We start from the raw sequence: 21,139 nt of genomic DNA on the forward strand, positions 1-21,139 counted from the left end.
AGGCTTGTTGGCTAACTTCTGCCAAGCTAGAGACCATTGGTGGGAAATGGCTGCCTGAAAGCAGCTGTAGCAGTAATGCTAGTTGCCTACTTATTCTAAATTGGTAAGCCAGGGCTGAAGGCAGGAAAATAGCAGAGGGGCTTACCCACTGATATCTCTATAGTTGGAGAACTGAATGTAGAAGAAGAGTGGGAGAGCCTGGGGGTGTGAAGGATGCTCCCTTGGTTAAGATAATCTCCCTCCAGAGAGGCAGTGGGGATTCCACTTTAATGGGGAATTGCACTTCAGTTGGATGGCTGTCCTGGCACAGGGACAAAAGAGGACTAAAGAGCAGCAGAGGTGTGGAAAATGCTAGCAAGTGGCCCATCATGGAATGGGATTTAAAGGATTATATGCACTGTATGATATGGACTACTTAGGACTCTTAGTTATGGACTGACTTGTACTACCTTGATGATAAACTGGCCCCAAAGAAGGATGTTATTGAGACAAAGCCTGTGTGTGTTTATTGGGCAGCTCTGAAGGAGGGGACACTGAAGCAAGTGTGCCTGGTGTGCTGAGAACTGCCACAGGAGGGTGCTTCAGGTAAGGCTAGCTTGTTACAGGTAATCTCTCCTACTTATATCTTTAGATATTCAAAATCTCTTCTGAAAGATATGTATTTTCTTCTGAGATACAGCTTTCTCTGTTCTAAATTATAGTATGCTACATATATTATGACACTCTAGTTATGTCACTTCCATCACCTTCCTATAAGACTTTGATTAATCAATACTTGCTTTGGCTGCATTTACAATAATTCTCTAACACTTTTAAAGAGAAGATACCAGAATTTCTGGGAAGTTTCCACCAGCAAATGAGTGTGTTAACTATAACATGTTCATCCTCAGTTCTTATGTATGAGCATGCTGTTTGTGGCAACCCTCTGAAGATTTAGTTAAGTGGAAGCAGGATCGGCCTGTAACTTTGTAAACAGAACTCAAGCACTGATGAATCTGTAACCTATGTAACAGGAAGGTAAGTTTATTTACTCAACAATTCTGTGCTACAGAGTCTGAAGTCTGAACCAAAGTACTTCCAGGCATTTCTAGGCAAAAGCTGGGCTGTGAGCCAGAGACAGGCCCCACTCACAGAAGTTGGTGAGAAGAGGGTTGCTAGAAGCAGATGCATCTTAAAGACTGGGTCAAAAGGACAGCATGATCAAAGGGGGAGACAGCCCTCAATGAGTCAAGGGACTGTACTTCCCTATGTTGGTAGGGATGAGTAATCAGTAACTGTATCAAAGGAGGTCCTGGAGTGCGCACCTGTCTGGCCTAGGGGGCAATGGAAAGTCTTGTCACTGACTGAGCCAGTCCATTGCCATGGGGCACAAATTCGTAGTATGTCTTGTAGAGTCTACAGGAAACTCTTACTGTTTTTCATTTGGCAATAAACCTGGCTAGAGTTCCCTCATACCTTAAGAGAGTCTGTGGTCTTTGGGAGTTCTATCGGGGGTCTGCTGTGTCAGCTATCTATGCAGAGCCAGGGCAGCAGACAGAAGGAACACGCACACGGCAGACTTATCATCATCGAACGAGAGCAAAGCACCACACTGATAGCTACTTAAAACATAGCCCTAAAAGATTTCTGCCTCTTTGAGGTACCCAATGGCATAGAAGTGGCAGAACCAGATATGGGGGGAGATGAAGTGGTCTCAGGGGAACAGTTAGTGCCTGGGGAAAATCTGTGCTGCTATTTCTTCAAAGGCCCAGGAAAAAGCCTTGAAGAAAGGGCGGAGTGAAGCTCCCCCTCTCCCAACTAGAATTTCTTTCTGAGAAAGAATGCTGTGTGTACATATAATTTTTTTTTGCCTCTTCCTTCAAAGGGGGACACCAACAGGAAGGTTACTATCTGCTGAGCTCTTATCACTGATGGAGAAATGGGCCAGGTTGGATGGAGAAAGGGGCCGTAAGGCCTGCTGCAGGCCGGCCCTCCCCGCCCCCGATGGCCGCAAGGCCTGCCGTGGGCTGCAAATTCTGTTTTTAAACAAATATTTTTAAATCTCTTCTTTTCAAAAGCAGAGCTATATTTCCTGTCTTTAACTGACAGTACATCACACTACAGGATGCTCTCTTCTGTTTTATTTTTGATAGGCACCATATTTAGTGGGCTGGTGGGTTTTTTAATATATACACTGTTCTTGGCAGTTATAGGGATTAGAATATCCTTCATGTCAATAGCAGTTTCAATTTATTTCACTTGCATTCCTATTAAACCACCTAATAACCATGTGGCTCTGTCAGAGAGTTCATCTTCTTTCTAGTCTTGAAAAGAGGAAACCACTTAGTCTGGTTGACACGACTTGCTGTTGAGAGAAGAATAACCTACACAAGATGGTTGTAAATTCCTTGTTAATTCTTTATGGCACAAACCAATCTGTCTTCTCTTGGATGGCATCAAGGACCCAAATTGTCAAGACCACACCCAATTCCTCTGCAAACTAGAATATTAAAGTATAGTTTAGTTGTTACAGGTAACAACCAGCATTGCAGTTGGTCATAGATGACATTTTTCCAATGTGCCCTAACATCACACAGATGTATAATACTTAGGGCCCTACCAAGTTCACTGTCCATCTTGGTCAATTTCAGTCATAGGGTTTAAAAAAAAGTTAAATCTCAAATTTCACAGTAACTGAATTTTACAGTAACTGTAGAGGTCCCGACCCAAATGAGGGTAAGGGGGGGATGGAGTGTAAAGTTAATATAGAGGTATCGCAGTATCACCAACCTTACTTCTGCTCTGCCTTCACCCAGCTCTGAAGGCAGCGCTGCCATCAGCAGCACAGAAGTAAGGGTGGCATGGTATTGCCCCCCTTACTTTTGTGCTGTTGCTTTCAGAGCTGGGTGCCTCGCCAGCAGCCACAGCTCCGTAGCCCACCCAGCTCTGAAGGCATCACAGAAGTAAGGGTGGCAGTACCACAACCCCCTAAAATACCCTTGTGACACCCCCCAAATACAACAACCTTTTGGGTTGGGGACCCCCAGTTTGAGAAACATTGGTCTCCTCCATGAAATCTTCATAGTGTAGGTAAAAGTACACCAAAAGAGCAGATTTCACAGGGGAGACCAGATTTCATGGTCTGTGACACATTTTTCATGGCTGTGAATTTAGTAGGGCCCTAATAATTACAATGTTATAAAATGAGTAATTATAAAATGGTAACACCAACCCCCTTTTTTAGATCTTGCTTAGGTTACCATTTTTAACTCCTTTTTTGGCACTCTGCAGTATGTTCAGATATCACTTGGAAAAGATTCCAAACAATTTGTCACTGTTCCCTCTCTACTATGAAGGATTTACCAAATAGAGTGCAACTGTTCTGGAACAAAAGAACTCACAACAGACTCAGGGGTCACTGAGGTGGGGTCAGGCTCTATTCTGAAAATGCAACTTAGCACTTAGCACGTAAGGTGCCAGGTAGCTATTGCTTTGAGCTGACAGACTTGCACTTGTTGTGTTCCCTTATTGGGGTTGTGGGTAGTGACCAGTGGGGACTGGTGGAGAGGAGGGCGTAAGCTATACTAATTCAGTTACACACCCTACATCAGCTTCATGCATTTCTTACGTCAATGCCTTTTGTTGTTTTTTCACACTACATAAATGATTGTACTATTAGAAGGAAAATGTATAACTACTCCTGGATTCTAACCTTGCATGGAGCATACTCAATGATTTATTTGTGAAATTTCTACATATGGGGACTGATAAGACACAAAGGTCTTCAAGCTGTGAATAGAAGTAGAATGCTACGTCATAGTTCCTGGTCAAAACCTTACTGAGCTCAGTGGGAATGTTTCCATGGACTCCAGTAGGAGTTGGATGGCATCTCTATTTAGCAAATGATGATACAAACCACAATATGTATATAGAGAAGGAGCAACTACATGCCTAATCTGTAAAGTAATTTTCATGTTTAGTGCCTTTCCTACCAGATCTCTAAGTGCTCCTCAGAAGTAAGGAAATTGATTCACAGAGAGGTTAATTATCAAATGATTTTTCCCAAGGCCACACAGCATAGTTTAGAGGAGGTAGTGCTCATGAAATTCTCTGCCATCACCTCCTTGAAATCTATCACTGAGCAGACATATATTTTGACAGATTGTCGTGTTGGTTGGCTGCACAGTTAACAATTCAGGATCATAGCAATTTAATATTGTGCAAGTAAACATGTTTTCTTTGCTGAACTGTTTGGATACTTATTGAAGTTTTGGCCCCAGGATTAGTCAATGGCTGCATACCTGCCTATTAGGATCAGATGGTTTTCCTTAATGGAAATTCCTGGAGATCTTCTCTTTGAAATCCAGTGTTTCACCAGGTTAATCTCTGACTCTTCCTTTTGCTCTCATTTTGTATTCTGAGAGAGCACGGTTGATCACTTTTTGGGATGGATTTTCATCTTAAACCTGAAGTTTTATCATGCAAATAAATATAGTGGTCTCAGTGATTTCTGCTTCTTCAGTCCTGCCTTTGAGGCACAAAGTTTAGATACGTAATCATTCTGGCCATTGGCAGTTATGGAATTTTGCCTCCTACATGCCTAAATCCTTTTAGAAAATGAGATCTAGATTCATAAATCAGTTAGGCATTGCAGCACTGAGTGCAGCATTGCCTAGACACTTTTAAAAATCAAGACTTTAGGCCTTACTGTACTAGTGAATGATACTACACCTTCACTGGCAGTTTGTCTGTAGGTATCAATATTTGGATACAGTTTCTAATTTAATAGACAAATTTACATGACACTCTTTTTATTCAAGAATCCAGGGATTTCTAAATAACACCACTCAGAAGGGCCATTTCAGGGGGCTACTTAGTGCTATTTGAACAATGAGATTCACAGTTTAGACTGGGCTGCTCTATAATTTTTCACTTCTCTAGACATGGTTGTGAAGCTTCTTTTGATGTAATCCTGGGACCCAATCCTAAAACCTTTATTTGTGAGAATGGTCCCCCCCCCTCTCTCTCTCAAATAATCCCATTGGTGTCAACAGGGCTACTCATGTGAATAAGGCCTACTTTCAGGAGTAAGGATTTTCAAAATCACCACCCTATTCCTCAGTTTGTTTAAGTTCAACATGGACAGCGTCACTCTTCCCACTTGCATTTTGCCTGTATGTGATGTTCCTTCTGTGTTTTCCATGTGCAATGTCTTGTTCTGTTTATCGTCTATCCCTAGGGAATAGTTTTGCCCCTATCAATATATGGAATAACATTATCTGAAGTGCAGTTATTTTTCCATAGGAAGACCAGGGCCTCAATAAATGATCTGAAATCATATATGCCAGGAAAAATATTATTGGAAAATGAATACAAAGCTCACGTATCACAGTAGCACCAAATATTGAATAATGCTGTGCTTGACCCTCTCAAATCTTATTGTTCACCAAGAACTTTCTTTATGAATTAAAGCAGTAAGGTTTTCAGCATTTTGTGGCGTGCCACAGGCAAATCTAGTGGACAGCAATTATGTATTTTTAATGGAAAATGCTCTGAGACATGCCTTTCGCTCCAGGGATATCCCTGATCTCACTTGCCTCAGTACAATTTATAGTAGTAAGAGCATCTGAGACATAAGCCCTTGTATCAGAGGCCTGAGACTTGGGCTAAAGTCAAAACTTTGCTAATGTAAAGCAAAGTTAAGCTATGTCTCAGGTTCTCTTCCTATTACACAGATCATGAGTTAATCTGAAGTTATTCCATTGTAAAAGCAGTGTAATGAAAATTGGAATCTGGCTCTTACAGCCTTAGGCTATAAGAACTGTCAAATAACTGAGGAGATTCTCAAGGAGCTAAAAACTAGCACAGCAGCAGTTGTGGTGTTTTCTAATTAGGCATTGCTTAGGGAATTAAGAGTTGACCCTGTCTCAGACTCAGAGATTGGCATTGGAATTGTGTGTGTGAGGAGGAAAGACTTCTGGTACCATCTTCTAATGATGGAAGTTGATGTACCTGAACACAAACATATTCTAGGGTAAAAGGATTATGAATATCCAGATTCCTGTAAATGCAAATTCTTCTTCTTTCCAACTACTTTATAGGTATTGAAGTTGCATTTCTTGTGTGGACACTTGCTTTTAATGAACAAAGGCTGTGTGAATGGTACCAGAAGTTAAATCCTAAAGCCAGTAGAAATAGGTTATAGGACATACAGAATCATGGTCCAATAGTTTTTATGCTTTTAAAAATTTGATTTGTAATCTGCACTCTGAAATGTCAGGAGATAAGAAATATCTATTGGCATGAGCGCACTCAGACACATTATATGCAGAAAATAACTTGGCATTAGCTTTACAAATTTCAACTGTCTTGGCTGAGCAACTTGAGTACCATATTCTTATTGTTCCTTCAGAACAGTACAGTGGAATAAAACTGATTTTTGCTGAGTTTTGAAAGCACGTTGAATTTTTTTTTAACAGGGCAAGGAAAATACATGCATGCTAATGAAGTGAACGTATCTCATATACACCTCTACCTCAATATGAAGCCATCCAATATAACACAAATTCGGATATAATGCGGTAAAGCAGCGCTCAGGGGCAGCAGGGCTGCGTGCTCTGGCGGATCAAATAAAGTTCAATATAATGCAGTTTCACCTATAGCACGGTAAGATTTTTTTTGGCTCCCGAGGACAGCATTGTATCAAGGTAGAGGTGTACTTATCATATGTCACCCACACTTGCTATGCTCATATGGTGCTTCACCTGGGCTATAATACAATCTAGCAGTGACATTGCACAGTGGCAGCCCATAGGTTGTAAGGAAGTATGTGACAGTCCTTTCACTCTGGACGCACATTCAATCTGACAGTGGGATAGCAGTATATGCATTAGAATTTGGGGAAATGTACACTGTACATATAAGGGAAAAGGCATATACAGTAAGGGAATTATTACAATCTGTATCAGTCCTTAATTATTCTAGAAATCAGGGGAACGAACAGTGGGGTTAATGAGACAGGCAAAGGTGAAAAACTTTAATGTAAGTGTACATTTACAAAGAAATACAGCAATACCTCCTATATCAATTTTTAATACATATGACTACAAATGTATTAAACAAATGTACACACTGCAAGACTCATCTCTTTCCCTCAGGCATTTGAAAGTGGGGGTGGAATTGTAGTTTGAGGGGAAGGAGGATTTAACAGGGGTTATTTTAAATTACTGTGTTTAGGATGCATTTTACAGTGTATCAAGGATGCCTGGAGCATATGGATAGGTGCCCTTTTTAGCACTATTATAAATTTAAATAAATGAACAAATGTGACCGGGCAATAAACATGTATAAGTACTTATGCCCCTTTCCAGTATAAATCTTTTAATGTAGAGTTTTTATGTATGCTTCATAGTGGCCCTGACCAAGGTGGGCATGGTGAACAGGGAATGCTGGGATTCTGGACATAGCTGGCAAGGAATTCTGTGTGTGTGGTTGTGGGTGAATGGTTGTATGGTGTGTTTGGTTTTTTATTAGTATAGCAAGTAAATTCGGAAGCGCACAACATGAGGATGATTTTCCTCCCCGTTTGACCTTGATATAGGAAATGAACACTTGCCAGACTTTTGATTTTTGCTTCAATATTGCAGGTGTAACGCAATCTAAGTTTACAACAGGAACAGATTGGTAATAGTATTGTAAATTCTCCTAGCAGCTTACCAAGGCCAACCCCCCTTCCCACCCCCGCACAGCTGCCTGTAAATCTTTGTTTGAAGCTAGACTTCAAAGCTTTATATTGACTACTTGTGTACCCAGCAACAAATTGCCTGATACTTCATACCCTAAATATAAAACACTTACTTGCATGTCTTTCCTATCCTTAGAACAGGCTGAGAAATGAGACATAGCAGCAGGATAATAAGGTTGTTCTGCAACTCTTCTGGAAACTAGTTTTTTAATTGAGCTTAACAAAAATACTAATTATAAGGGGCTGGAAATTCTTGTTCAGCAGGCTGTGTTGAATAATTACCTACATGTTCTGCCTAAAGAGGACCACTCCTAAATACATATGTCTCTTTGAGTAACTAGATTTGTACACCTCAAGCATAATCTTTCCACATTGCTTCTTTAAAATCTAATTCATATGATCCACACAATCTTTGTGTGCAAGAGGCTTTATAGATAGATAAGAAGAGGGGTGATTTACATGAGCTGGTTGTCACATTAGACACTATATAGAGCAGTGGTTCTCAAAATTTTTTATTGGTGACCACTGTCACACAGCAAGCCTCTAAGTGTGGACCCCTCTTATAAATTAAAAACACACATCTAATACCATTATAAATTCCAGAGGCAAAGTGGGGTTTAGGCTGGAGGCTGACAGCTCATGACCCCCCCCATGTAATACCCTCATGACCCCCTGAGGGGTCCTTACCCCCAGTTTGAGAACCCCTCATATAGAGAGGGGAGACCAAGGCGCTGTCTACATTAAAGAAATATGCGCTGGTGTAGATATAGCTACACCAATGTGAATTTTCTTAATGAAAACCGGGGAAAAGGATGGAGGATGCAGGACCTGATTCTCCACACATTTGCATATTGCTCAGTCACTTATGGTTGTGCAGAGTGACCCATTTTTAGGCCCTGATTCAGCACAGTATGTGCATAACTTTTAAATACACAAGTAGTCCCACTGACTACTCATGCTTAAAATTACACATGTGCTTGGGTATCTTGCTGAGCTGGGGCTCTTGTTAGTAATGTTTTTATAGTGAGTTTGCACAGGTGTAAATGCCTGCTTTTTTTATTGATTAAAATTTACAGCATATTGTAGAAAGCAGCAAAAGCTGTGGATGTATTCTAAAATTGTGGATCTGATATTTTTGGAAGTTTTATCCAGAGTTCTTGATGTTAAGGTAGGAGGATTTGCAGGGAGGGGAGTGGGTTTTGGCAGTGCATGTTTGTCACATATTTACAATGTCTCTCCCATATGTTGTGACTGTAGAGGTCTGAGAGCAACAGCCTCTGATTGTGTGGGCCAGATCAAACCTCCCTGCTCCACCCACAGAGATGGCCTTTGATTAGATTTCACTCATCCTTTGAAGTGGCCTCAATCACTGCCATAGCAACACACCTTGCCCCTCAATACCCAGGACTCTATAGAGGACACCAGTTCCGGATATAAAATAAACATGGTGACATTGACACCAATGGGTGGAGCCCACTTATGGATCTGTTAGATGCCATGTTAATGTAAGGCAAGAGCACAAAGTTGAAGTATACAGGGGAACCTCCACAGCATCCGTCAATTGTGGATAGAAGGTTTGTTCCAGCTCCCAGTAATATGGCACATGGGCGGGGGTGGTGGGGCTCTTGACAGTGGGATATACCCAACTTCAGGATCCTATGGTTTTATCAGCCACTATTCCAGCCTCTAGACTGGATCAGCAGCCCTAGAAGGGCTGTGTTATGTCTCTGAATTCTGCCTGCTGATTGAGGAGTACGAATTCCATTCCAAATCCTAAGTTCCCCACAGCAAGGCCATTTACTTTGACTTTGTGTGAGTGGTGAATTTAGTGGCTAGTCCCTCGTATAACTGGTATCATTTACATCTCTTAGTAACAAGAGTATAACGCAGGATAGAGTATCACTGTTGCAAACACTGAAATAGTGGCTGTTCTTAAAAATCAGAAATACTGTCATACTAAATGCCAAGTACTATTGCAACAGCCAGAGTTGGGGTTGGTGGGGGGAAGGTTTAATTTTTTTAAATTTACTTAGTGTTATGATTTTTTTATATTGTATACAGCAATTCCCATTTTCTTGTTTCTTGTGGGAGAGAAATTTACAGTATTTAGAACAGTCCTATAATTTATGCTTACAGTATATAACAATTTAAAGATTGGTAAATAGTCCTTTTAAAAAATCCAACAGAGCTTTAATTGTGGTCTGTGTTTCCAAACATTATCTACAAAGTAAACATTGTGACTTGATTACCTGCATAACTCAATGAACTACTACTTAATCATTAGCAATTCTACCTTTAGAACTTTAGCACTCCATATCAAATATTCTACTGATAAATCACAGGTTTATTTTCTTCCTACAAAATCCATTTCTATACCACAACTATTTGCTTTCTTTTCACAGTACAGTATTCAAACTGCATAGAATGCAGAGTTCTAGTAAGTCTTAAATAAAAATTAGAAATTAAAATCTCTTCCTCTCCCTTGATCTCTAACTTCAGATATTTTCTTCAGAAAATGTCTTCTGTTGTCCAGAATACAATGTGTCTCATTCAGGTGCTTACATACTTCAGTCTTGGCTACTAGCTGAAAAAAAAAACACTTCGTTTCTCAAGCTCCACCCAGTGGCTATGAGGGGGAATTGCATATCCCCAAGGAATAAATCGATTCCTTACCAATTACTGCTAAATTTAATATTTCTTTTTTAAGAGGCACAAACCATGATCCAGAATCTGAACACTCCAAAATTTTGAAGTTGAGGTCTGGATTTAACTTCAGCTTTAAAAAGTTACTGCAGTAATGAGGGAGGAAGTTAATAGAAAATTTGATAGCATATTAGCCTTTGAATTAACCTATAATTTACAAAATTATAAATAGATAGTAATGGTTTATTTTGAACCTGTAGCTGCCACAATTAAGGCTAGTGTCTGTGACAGATTGGGACTGCCATCTGATCTGCTTTTGACTACTTCTAAGCTGGCAGGGAAAATAGACTCAGGACTTCAGTGCCCTGCCTGGTTTGAGCCAGACGCACTTGCCTGTTACAAACCCGGACCCAGGTCTGAACCACGTCCCCTAAAAGCTGCAGGCTTAACTGAGAACAGCTTAAGAAGTGTTCCTGTCTCCAACACTCAGATGCCCAGCTCCCAATGGGGTCCAAACGCTAAAAGATCAGTTTTACCCTGTATAAAGCTTATACAGAAACTCAGTACAATAACCATTTAAGTGGTTAACAACTCAATAAACTCATAAATTGTTTGATCTCTATAACACTGATAGAGATGCACAGCTTCTTGCGCACCCCCCATCTTGAATTTACAACCTAAATAACTTGTAATGTAGATTCTTAAATTAAAATCCTATGGAGCTGGATGCATTATAAATACATGAGATAGTACCTGATAAAAGTAGTTACATTTTCTGTCTATAGTTTCTATAGATTACCGGTCTTTGTTTTATTTTCAGTCTGGAACTGCCACCACTGATGTCATTGTGGCTGCAACCTCTTGCAATGTTTCTCTCCATGATATATTTTTTTTAACAATAACATCTTTATTTATAATGTGTTTCTCTCCTGCTACAGTGGCTACTATAAAAATGGTGAGACAAAATTTTAGTGGCTAAAATAGAATCCCCAGCTCCACTGTTCTTTTTTGTGGGGATTTTTTACAAGTGTAGTCATAGTTTTGCATTTAATTACAGTAATCATAACCTTATTTGGTAGGCTGAGTATTGTGTGGACTGGAATGTTCATTTTCACACTTAAAAAAAACGTGAATCTTGCATGTAAAACTGCAAAGAAACAAACAAATATTGCCATAGGTAATATAGGAACATTCTGAAATACACAAAAACGAAGCAGAAAAACATCAGACCCTCCAACTATTTTCCACTGCTCCAGCATCGCAAAGCTGACCTAAAGCTAATGGAAGCAGTTCTCTGAAGTTTCCCCCTGCAATGGTAAATATTTGTGTGGGCTTGAGCCCATGAAGTATCTCCTATCCTGCTCTCCCAATGTAGGAAGAGGGGCTGGAGCAGGGGGAGCATAGCCTAAGTATCCCCAGAGTTGCTTTAATTTATGTCAGGGACTTTATCAGCCCTTTGTAGGCCTCCAGATTGTAAAGCCACCTTTGTACTGTTCTCCCTCCTCTGGTCTTTTTTTATATTAAAAGTAGCTGTTCACAATATAGAGTCATAGAAAAATAGGACTGGAAGGGGCCAACAAGTCATCTAGTCCAGTCCCCTGTACTGCCTATCACAAGATGTGGCATATCTCATTCAGTGCCTTAATACCAATACAACTATGTTGGTGAAACCAGACAATTGCTATGCTTTCAAATGAACTTTCATAGAAATGATAAAGACAAAAGCTCCCTATCAACCTTGAGTGAACACTTTTCACCATATTATCAACTCTAGACTGGACCTCTAAGTCCTTCTCCTAATAGGAAACCTGAACACCACCTTCAAAAGATGAGCCTGGGCGCTTAAATTGCAAAACATTAAAAATCAGACTCAGGCCAGGTCTATGCTATACATTTACTTTGATATAACTGTATCACTCAAGGGAGTGTAAAATCCACACACCTGAGTGACAGTTATACCAAGGCAAATATCTGTAATAAAAAAAGTGAGCACTGTACACTTTGTATTCTGTATTGTAATTGAAATCAATATATTTGAAAATGTAGAAAACATGCAAAAATATTTAAATAAATGTTGTTCTATTTAACAGCATGATTAATCATGATCAATTTTTTTATTGCGCAATTAATCGCTTGACAGCCCTAATTAAAACAAACAAGAGACTTAAATAAAACAAGATAAAATGTTTCATGTTACTTATTAGAGTAGCAGCTTTTTAGTAACTTTAAAATATAAAAAATTAAAATGTAAAATAAAATACACAAAGATAAAATTAAATGTCAAAATCAAAACACTTTTGCTTAGAAAAACCAAAATGACTGGCTGTCTAAATGATTTTTCAAAATATTAATTCTGTGGGAAATGCTAAAAAAATCCATCTTTTGTTGTGAAACAAGTTTTTTCAAAACTTCGGAATTTCCTTGTGGAATGGGAAGTTTGGGTTTCTACCAGCTTTACCTCTAATTTCCCATCTTCAAAGGCACATTTTGGTGGCTGTCTTTCTTGATAACTCAATTCCTTTTTCTTCCAAGCCTACTGAAACTATTCCTGAACCAGCGGGAGTAGGTAGCAACATATACCATTCCTTTTCTCTGACACAAGAAGCACTGGTTCATAGCAACAATAAGCAAAATCAAGGACCCAAATTTTAATCTTCAATCTCTTGAATAGCAGCATATGTTGCTAACAAGAGATTATCAGGTCAGATAACACACCAAGATTAATATATATTTACCTTTTTATTCTTCAATACAACATAATTATCCACTTTCCCAAATCAAAGTCCCATGCAAACTACTTCAAGTTCTGTGTATCCATAGTCTGGTACATTACAAAGATGCACAAACTGATTATATAGTTTCTGTATTATCTCTGGCTCAGTGGGATTCAGGAGAATTGGGTTCTGTTCCTGTCTGTCACTAGCCTGCTCAGTGACCTTGGCTGGTTACTTTCCCCTTGTGTGCCTCAGTTTCCCCACCTGTAACAATTTTGATCTGCTTTGTCCAGCATGTTGAGATCTCCTCATAAAAAGTGGCATATAAGAGCTTGGTGGTATTACTATTATGCTAAGCATAACTGATCAGTAGTTCCATATTGGGATCTATTAATCCAGATTTTTATGGAAGAGGATGAATATTTTGGCCATAAAGTTGCTATTAGAAAATTCCTGCATTCAGAGTAGGACATTTTGTATGTAAACTTTACATTTGTCCTTGTTGAATTTCATCTTGTTTATTTCAGATCACTTCTCCAGTTTGTCCCAATCATTTTGAATTTTAATCCTATCCTCCAAAGCACTTGCAACCTCTCCAGTTTAGTATCATCTGCAAACTTTATAAGTGTACTGTGAAGATATTGAACAGAACTGGACCAAGAACTGATCCCTGCAGGACCCCATTTGATATTACCTTCCAGCTTGACTGAACCACTGACAATGACTCTCTGGGAATGGTTTTCCAACCAGTTATGCACCACCTTACAGTAGCTCCATCTAGGTTGTATTTCCTTAGTTTGTTTATGAAACTGTCATGTGAGACAGTATCAAAAGCCTGACTAAAGTCAAGATATACCACATCTACTTTTTACCTTGTCAAAAAGGGCTATTAGGTTGGTTTGACATGACTTGTTCTTGACAAATTCATGATGATGGTTACTTATCACCTTATCTTCTAGGTGTCTGCAAATTGATTGCTTAATTATTTGTTCCATTATCTTTCTGGGTGCTGAAATTAAGAAGACTGGTCTGTAATTCCCTGAGCTTTCCTTATTCTCTATTTTTTCTTCAAATAGATGGGTACTATATTTGCCCTTTTCCGGTCCTCTAGAATCTCACCTGCCTTCCATGACTTTCAAAGATAATTGCTAATGGCTCATATCTCCTCAGTCAGCTCCTTGTGTATTCTAGGATGTATTTCATCAGGTTCTGGTGATTGAAGACAACTAATTTGTCTGAACTGGTTCAGTTTTTTAGCCTCTTTTTCTACCTCATTTTCACTGGCGTTCATTGCTAGGTGTCCAGTTGCTACTAAACTTTTTGGTGAAAATTGAAACAAGGTCATTTAGCACATCTGCCATTTTCACACTTTCTGTTATTGTTTCCATCCTGTCTCTTTCCCCCTCCCTCATTGAGTAACTGACACGGTGTAGTGAACCACCAGTGGGCCTGTGTCAATTTTCAGTGATAAAAAGCTGAGGACACCATATTTGTGTAAAATGTTAGTGACTTTGGGACTAACTCGAATGATATCTCTTGAGGTGAGGGCCATTTAAGAGGTACAGTCTATTAACCCATGTAATTATACTGTGGTTCAGTTTCTGCTCCCATTGTTATTAATGATCAAACCTCTCTTTGACTTCAGTGGGAGTAGGGTTGGACCCTACAGTTAGTGTGTTATAATATATATCCTTAATTAGTTTAAGGCTTAAATTTGAGCTATTTGAAGATTACACATTTTAATACTCTCCTCTCAAACTATATATTGAGAAATAATTTTGAAAATCTACTCTTGATTCCTGGTAGTATATTATATGGGCAAGCAACAATATTATAGTTGAATTATAGAGCCATCAGATCACTGACCATATTATACTAGTGATAATGGTCACATGCAAAGGGAAGTACATATAGGAGTCATATTAGCTTATGCACTAAAAGAGGTTGTTTTTTTAAAAAAAAAACTAAACAGATTTATTTTTAAGTGGAAACTGTTGGAAGGGAAAATTAAAAGTACAAAACAAATTAAAGTATTTAATAAAAATTGTCACAAATGTTTTAAAAGGCCATATTTTTTCCTCCCAAGCCCATCCCCATCTTGAAGCCCTTTGATATTCTTCTATCTACTAATTTGTTACTGTATAATGTGGTCATCCAACTCCTATTTATAAGTGGTGCAGGTAGTGAAGTCTATAGATAAGAGTACCCCACATTTTCCAGTATAATACCCAATTTTCAGTTGCTTATAACTTTATCAGCTAGTCTTACATTGCTGGAAAGCAAAAACAGACCACTACCACACCCTGTCTGTAGGGTGACTAGTTAGAAAGCATGAAAAATTGGAATGGGAATAGGGAATTATAGAAGCCTTTATATGAAAGTCCTAAATATCAAGACTGTTCCTATAAAAAATGAAATCTGGTCACCCTGCCTGTCTAGGTCATTATCTCGGCTGTGTAGTAAGTAGATGTGGAACATTCTGTGCTCCAAGTCATCCCCTCCTTCTGTCTCCTCAGCAACCGCTTACAGAATGCCTTCATGCAGGGAAACATAACTTGCCATAGCTTCTAGGTCTTCCTCCTTATATTATTGATATCTGGTAGTGCTAGAGGTGCTCATCCTGGTGTCAGGGATGTCTTTTAGTATCCTTTGACAATCTCCCCAGTTTGGGCCAAGTTATAAATTTTTGAAATCTGTTAGTTTGGCAGCTAAATTCTCAGATTACATTTTCACTGATCATGCTCCCTCCCCATGGTTGCAGAGGTTGAGGTGGACTTTCCCAGCAATTGATGCATCTCACAGTCAGGGGCTGCTGTGATTCTAGGCACAGGACCTGAGAATAGGAAGATTGTCTCTCCTGAGCTCTCAATGCTCTCTGCTGCTGGGCCCACTAATCAGGCAGCTTCCCCCTCCTTCTCCATGCTGCCTGGCAGAGTACAGAGGGGTGAGGAGCCAGGCCTTGGTGTGGTGATAACAGAGGAGATTGGGACAAGGGGCCAAATGGGAGTGAGGGACTGGGATGAAGGGGAGGGAAATGAGAACTGGGACATGGAGCCGTGGAGATATGGATGCAGAGACTGGGACAGAGCTGAGGGAGACCCAGTAGGTGGTTGGACTGAGACTTGACTCAGGTGTGTGTAGGGGAGTTTGCTATGAGGGCTGAAGGGGCCTGGGGTAAAAAGCTCTGACCACTGGATACAATCCTCTTAGAACTTGGAATAGAACCAGATTCTTGAGTCTCAACATCCCTCTGCTGTCAGCAAATCTGTGAAACTCCCTGGAAAAATGTGTGCCTCATTCCTCCCTAGTGGCTGGCTTACATAGACAATAACCTACTGCTGCTATCAGTTACTGGATTAGCCTCAAATGTGCTGTGTATCTAAGGGTGTTCTAAGATTACTTTAGGAATTATAAGGGAGTCTATGTGGTTCCAAATGATGGAATTTCTGTTTTCAGGGTTTTTGTTTTAGGAGCCTTGGAAATTACGAAGTTAGGGTTTCAAAGTGTACAGGATGGACTGTGTTCAGGACATGAATCAGTTGTGTAGCTAATAAAGCAATAGCTGTAGGACTCCTTAATTTGCAGAAGTTGGAAAGCGCATAGTGAAGAAGACTGAGAATAGTTTTGTGGCTTATGTAGCTGAATATCAAACTGAATTTTATCCTGTCTCTGCCACTGAATTTCTGTGTGGTGCTCAGCAAGTTACTTAAACCAAACTTTTATAGATGCAACTAATTGTTCCTCACTTTCTGGGTGCCAACCTCAGTTGGCTGGGATCTGCAGAGGCATCAGTGCCACCCAATCAATCTCTGGCTAGGTCCGTTAGGTGGTCTGGCTGAATATTCAGTTTATATCTATTACTGGCAATCTTATGCCACCAAAGCTTTTGGCACCCATGTGATCGGTGTAGCAGCATTCCTTGGAAAACATGCTTCATTGGTCTTTCATTCTAATATGTCCTTACCAATAAAGTCACCAAAACAAACGCAGTGTTGATGGAGACGGTTGCTGGGTTTGGCTTTGAATATCCTCATATCTGATCTTGTTCTGTCACTTACTGTAAAGCAACTGATGAAGACCATGAGAATTGAAAATGTCATTCTGGCTATTTTGCACAGGGAACCTTAACTCTGGCATTCCTTACTTTTTGAGTCTTGACTTTGTAAACTTTGTTCTTTTAATGTATCTTTTTGTATGCAACATCTATGCATATGGTTACATTCCACTATTTTCCTAAAAGTGAATCTACTCTTGTACTTTGTATACATTACGGTCCTGATTTCGTAAAGATTATACACATGCTTAACTCTGTTCATGTGGTACCATTGATTTCATGGGATTGCTCATGTGTAAAGATAAGCATGTGCGTAAGTCTTTGGAAGTTTAGAAACTAAATTATTACTTTGGGCTTGAACAGTAAATCCTTAAGAAGGCAGTCACAAGCAGGCACTTCTAAATGTATGGCTCGTGAGGATGTACTCTGATTTGGACTCTATTCCATAATGGATTGCAAGTTGCAGTGTGTGTGTGTGTGTGTGTGTGTGAACTTTTTTTTGTTCTGGATCTTAACAACAAGGAAGAAATACTGCCTCAATGAAAGTTCTGAATGGCCTGCTTCAGTCGTCATAGTACATTTTATGTTTCCTCTTTTCTTTAATATCTGCCATCTCTCAGTGCTGTTTCTTGTAGGCAGTACTTCTCTCATTTGACATGGAGAAAATACTCACCACATCTCCTGCCCTGTCTGTCAAAGCTTATTACAAATGACAGTCACTATGCTTGACTAATGGATGATATTGGGACTTTGGCCACTGCAGTTTAAGGATTGTGGGGAATAATAGTTTAGCTGTCTGAAAATAATATAGGCTTTTCAACAGTGAAATAAGTGTTTGTTTGAAATTCTAATTTTAATTACAATACGATGGGGGCTAATTTAGCTACGACGAGTCAGGAAAGATCTTGGTGTCATCATGGATAGTTCTCTGAAGATGTCCACGCAGTGTGCAGAGGCATTCAAAAAAGCAAACAAGATGTTAGGAATCATTAAAAAGGGGATAGAGAATAAGACTGAGAATATATTATTGCCCTTATATAAATCCATGGTATGCTCACATCTTGAATACTGTGTACAGATGTGGTCTCCTCACCTCAAAAGATATTCTAGCACTAGAAAAGGTTCAGAAAAGGGCAACTAAAATGATTAGAGGTTTGGAGATGGTCCCATATGAGGAAAGATTGAAGAGGCTAGGCCTCTTCAGCTTGGAAAAGAGGAGACTAAGGGGGGGATATTATAGAGGTATATAAAATCATGAGCGATGTGGAGAAAGTGGATAAGGAAGTTAGTTACTTATTCCCATAATACAGGAAATAGGGGTCACAAAATGAAATTAATAGGTAGCAGGTTTAAAAAGTTCTTCTTCACGCAGCACACAGTCAACTTGTGGAACTCCTTACCTGAGGAGGTTGTGAAGGCTGGGACTATAACAATGTTTGTTTAAAAGCGAACTGGATAAATTCATGGTGGCTAAGTCCATAAATGGCTAAGTCCTTTACTGGAAGGGTAAAGAATGGTGTGTCTAGCATCTGTTCATCAGAGGATGGAGATGGATGGCAGGAGAGAGATCACTTGATCTTTGCCTGTTAGCTTCACTCCCTCTGGGGCACCTGGCATTGGCCACTGTCGGTAGACCGATACTGGGCTAGATGGACCTTTGGTCTGACCCGGTACGGCTGTTCTTATGTTCTTATAAATGGATACTTCAAAAACTATTTGATATTTAATCACCCCAAAAAGAATCTTTACACAAGTTGCTAAGAGACTTTTGGTTAGGGTGTCCATATTTATTCCACCAGCACAAAAAAGAAATGATCATTACTTAGTGAAGAAAGGAATTATCTTTTTCTATTTGCATTATGTTTAAATTCTTGTATATTTTTATGAAAAGGAAGATGAAGGCAGAGGTCAATGATAGACTTAGTCCAGAGATAGCCAAAATGTGGCTTGTGGGATAAAGGGAGTCTACAGCAGGCTAGCAACCTATCTCTTTAATGTAGATGTGTGACCAATAAATATCACAGATTCTGATATAAATCTGCATCTTGAATCAAGTGACCAAGCCTCTCTGCTCAAGGGTGAGCACTGAATATTGGGGTCTGCATAAGCTATGGATTGGATTTCAGCACTGTTACACAAGTGCAGCCAACACAGCATCTCGGAGCAGAGCTATTGTAGTCTGTTTGTTTTTTATGAAAACTAGGTTTGGTCCATAAGCTTCTGGCAAGTTACCTGTGTGGTCCTTGATTGGCCAGTTTGTGTTCTCATGTTCCTCCTGCCACTGCACTAGACTCTGATGTAATTTAATCTTTGTTAATCCCAGCAGATAAAATCCTGGTCTCCTTGAAGTCAGTTTCAAAATTCCCAATGGCTTCACTGTGGCTAGAATTTCATCTTTTTCTTATATAGGCTCCTATTACCCCCGCCCCACCCACTATCCCAATTTTTCACATTTGGTGTCTGGTCACCCTACCTCTACCACTTTTTTTTTTTTGTCAACTGAATCAGAACATCTAAAGGCTAGTCCACTTTACCACATATTTTTGTCAGTTAGGCTCACCAGCAGCAAATGTGAAAAATCGGGACAGGGGGTGGGGGGGTAATAGGAGCCTAGATAAGAGACCCAAATCAGGACTGTCCCTATAAAATTGGGACATCTGGTCACCCTATGTAGAGTACTAACTAGGAGCTGACTAGATAATCTAAATAGCAGATTGGCTTTCAAGTTGGGGAGAACTTGCATGTGTACTTTAAGACATCTCTCTCTTTATCTTGACACACTGGAGATATTTGCACTGAATGAGAGCTGCTGCTTTGAGTAGTGTCCCTATGGGTGCTCCATTATAGGTGTATGTGTGCTCCTGTGCCTCTAATTGGAGATTTATGGTAGCAGTGTCCATTGAGCCTGTGCATGTCCTCTCCCTTCCTGTGCATGTGCTCTCCTTCCACTGTGGTCTGCCTGTAGCAGTGTGCTGGCAAATCCCACTCACCGCCTCTGGCCCCCAAGGGAGGGGGCAGTCCTCCCTTCTTTCTGTCATTAGCATGAGTAGTATTTTTTTGTTTTTGTTTTCCTTAATAGTTAATGGCGTTTTTGTTTTGTCTTTTTTCTTAATCCCAAAAGAGTTAATCTTTAGTTTTCCTGCCCTGTCTGGGGGTACCCCTCTCCCCTTGCCCCTGGCATTTAGTTGACTCTAAGTTTTTTGTTTTTTTTTCAATTAGGCAGAAATTTATTTCTTTTTTTCACTGCAAGAGGACACTAGCCCCCTGCCTAGGGCCAGGCCTGGCTCTCCCTGCACCAGGCAGTGCTTCTCCTGCATGGAGTCGATTTCTGTAAGGGCCAGACATGCTCACTGCCTGGGGGAGTCTCACAAAAGTACTTCACCTGCCATAGCTCAAACGGCAGCAGTCTCACAAGAACTAAGAGCTGAAGTTAAAACTCCCCCTCATAGAGAAGGCCCTTCAGTCTCCAGGGGACTCCAGTGACCCCAGATCATCCCCAGAGCCTTTAACTCCACAGAGGGAAGAGTCATGGGGGGAAAAACCAGCAGCCTCTTCCTGTAAAGACTCATAAAAAGGGCTCCAAGTAGTTGGCCAGCAAGAGAGGCTCCCCAGTGTGGCTACCTGGGTACTGACAGCACCAGAAGCAGGGTACTTAGAAGGGGGCCTCCGCTCTGAGCTCTGCTCTGCACCATACTGCCTGGAGAAGCCAGGGGCTCCAGCAGTCAGGTTGTGAGGCAATGGGGCTGCCCCCTAAGGAGACAGATAATTACTGTACCGTCTCTAAAAGAGCATCACAGAGAGAGCCTTTGGTACCATGTGTGACAAAACACCCATCTAGGGAGTGCTCTGCCCCTTCCCAACCCTCAATACTGACAACATACCGCAGACACTTATCTGCGGTACCAATCATGCGGTACCTGATTTCTGGTACCCTGGAGCATTGGCACTGACTCTGTGGATGCTCTGGGGCTGGAGCACTCACCAGCAGCCAATTTCCCCTTGCCT

The sequence above is a fragment of the Chelonoidis abingdonii genome, chromosome 5, assembly GCF_003597395.2.
Source record: "Chelonoidis abingdonii isolate Lonesome George chromosome 5, CheloAbing_2.0, whole genome shotgun sequence".
Classification (NCBI taxonomy): Eukaryota; Metazoa; Chordata; order Testudines; family Testudinidae; genus Chelonoidis; species Chelonoidis abingdonii.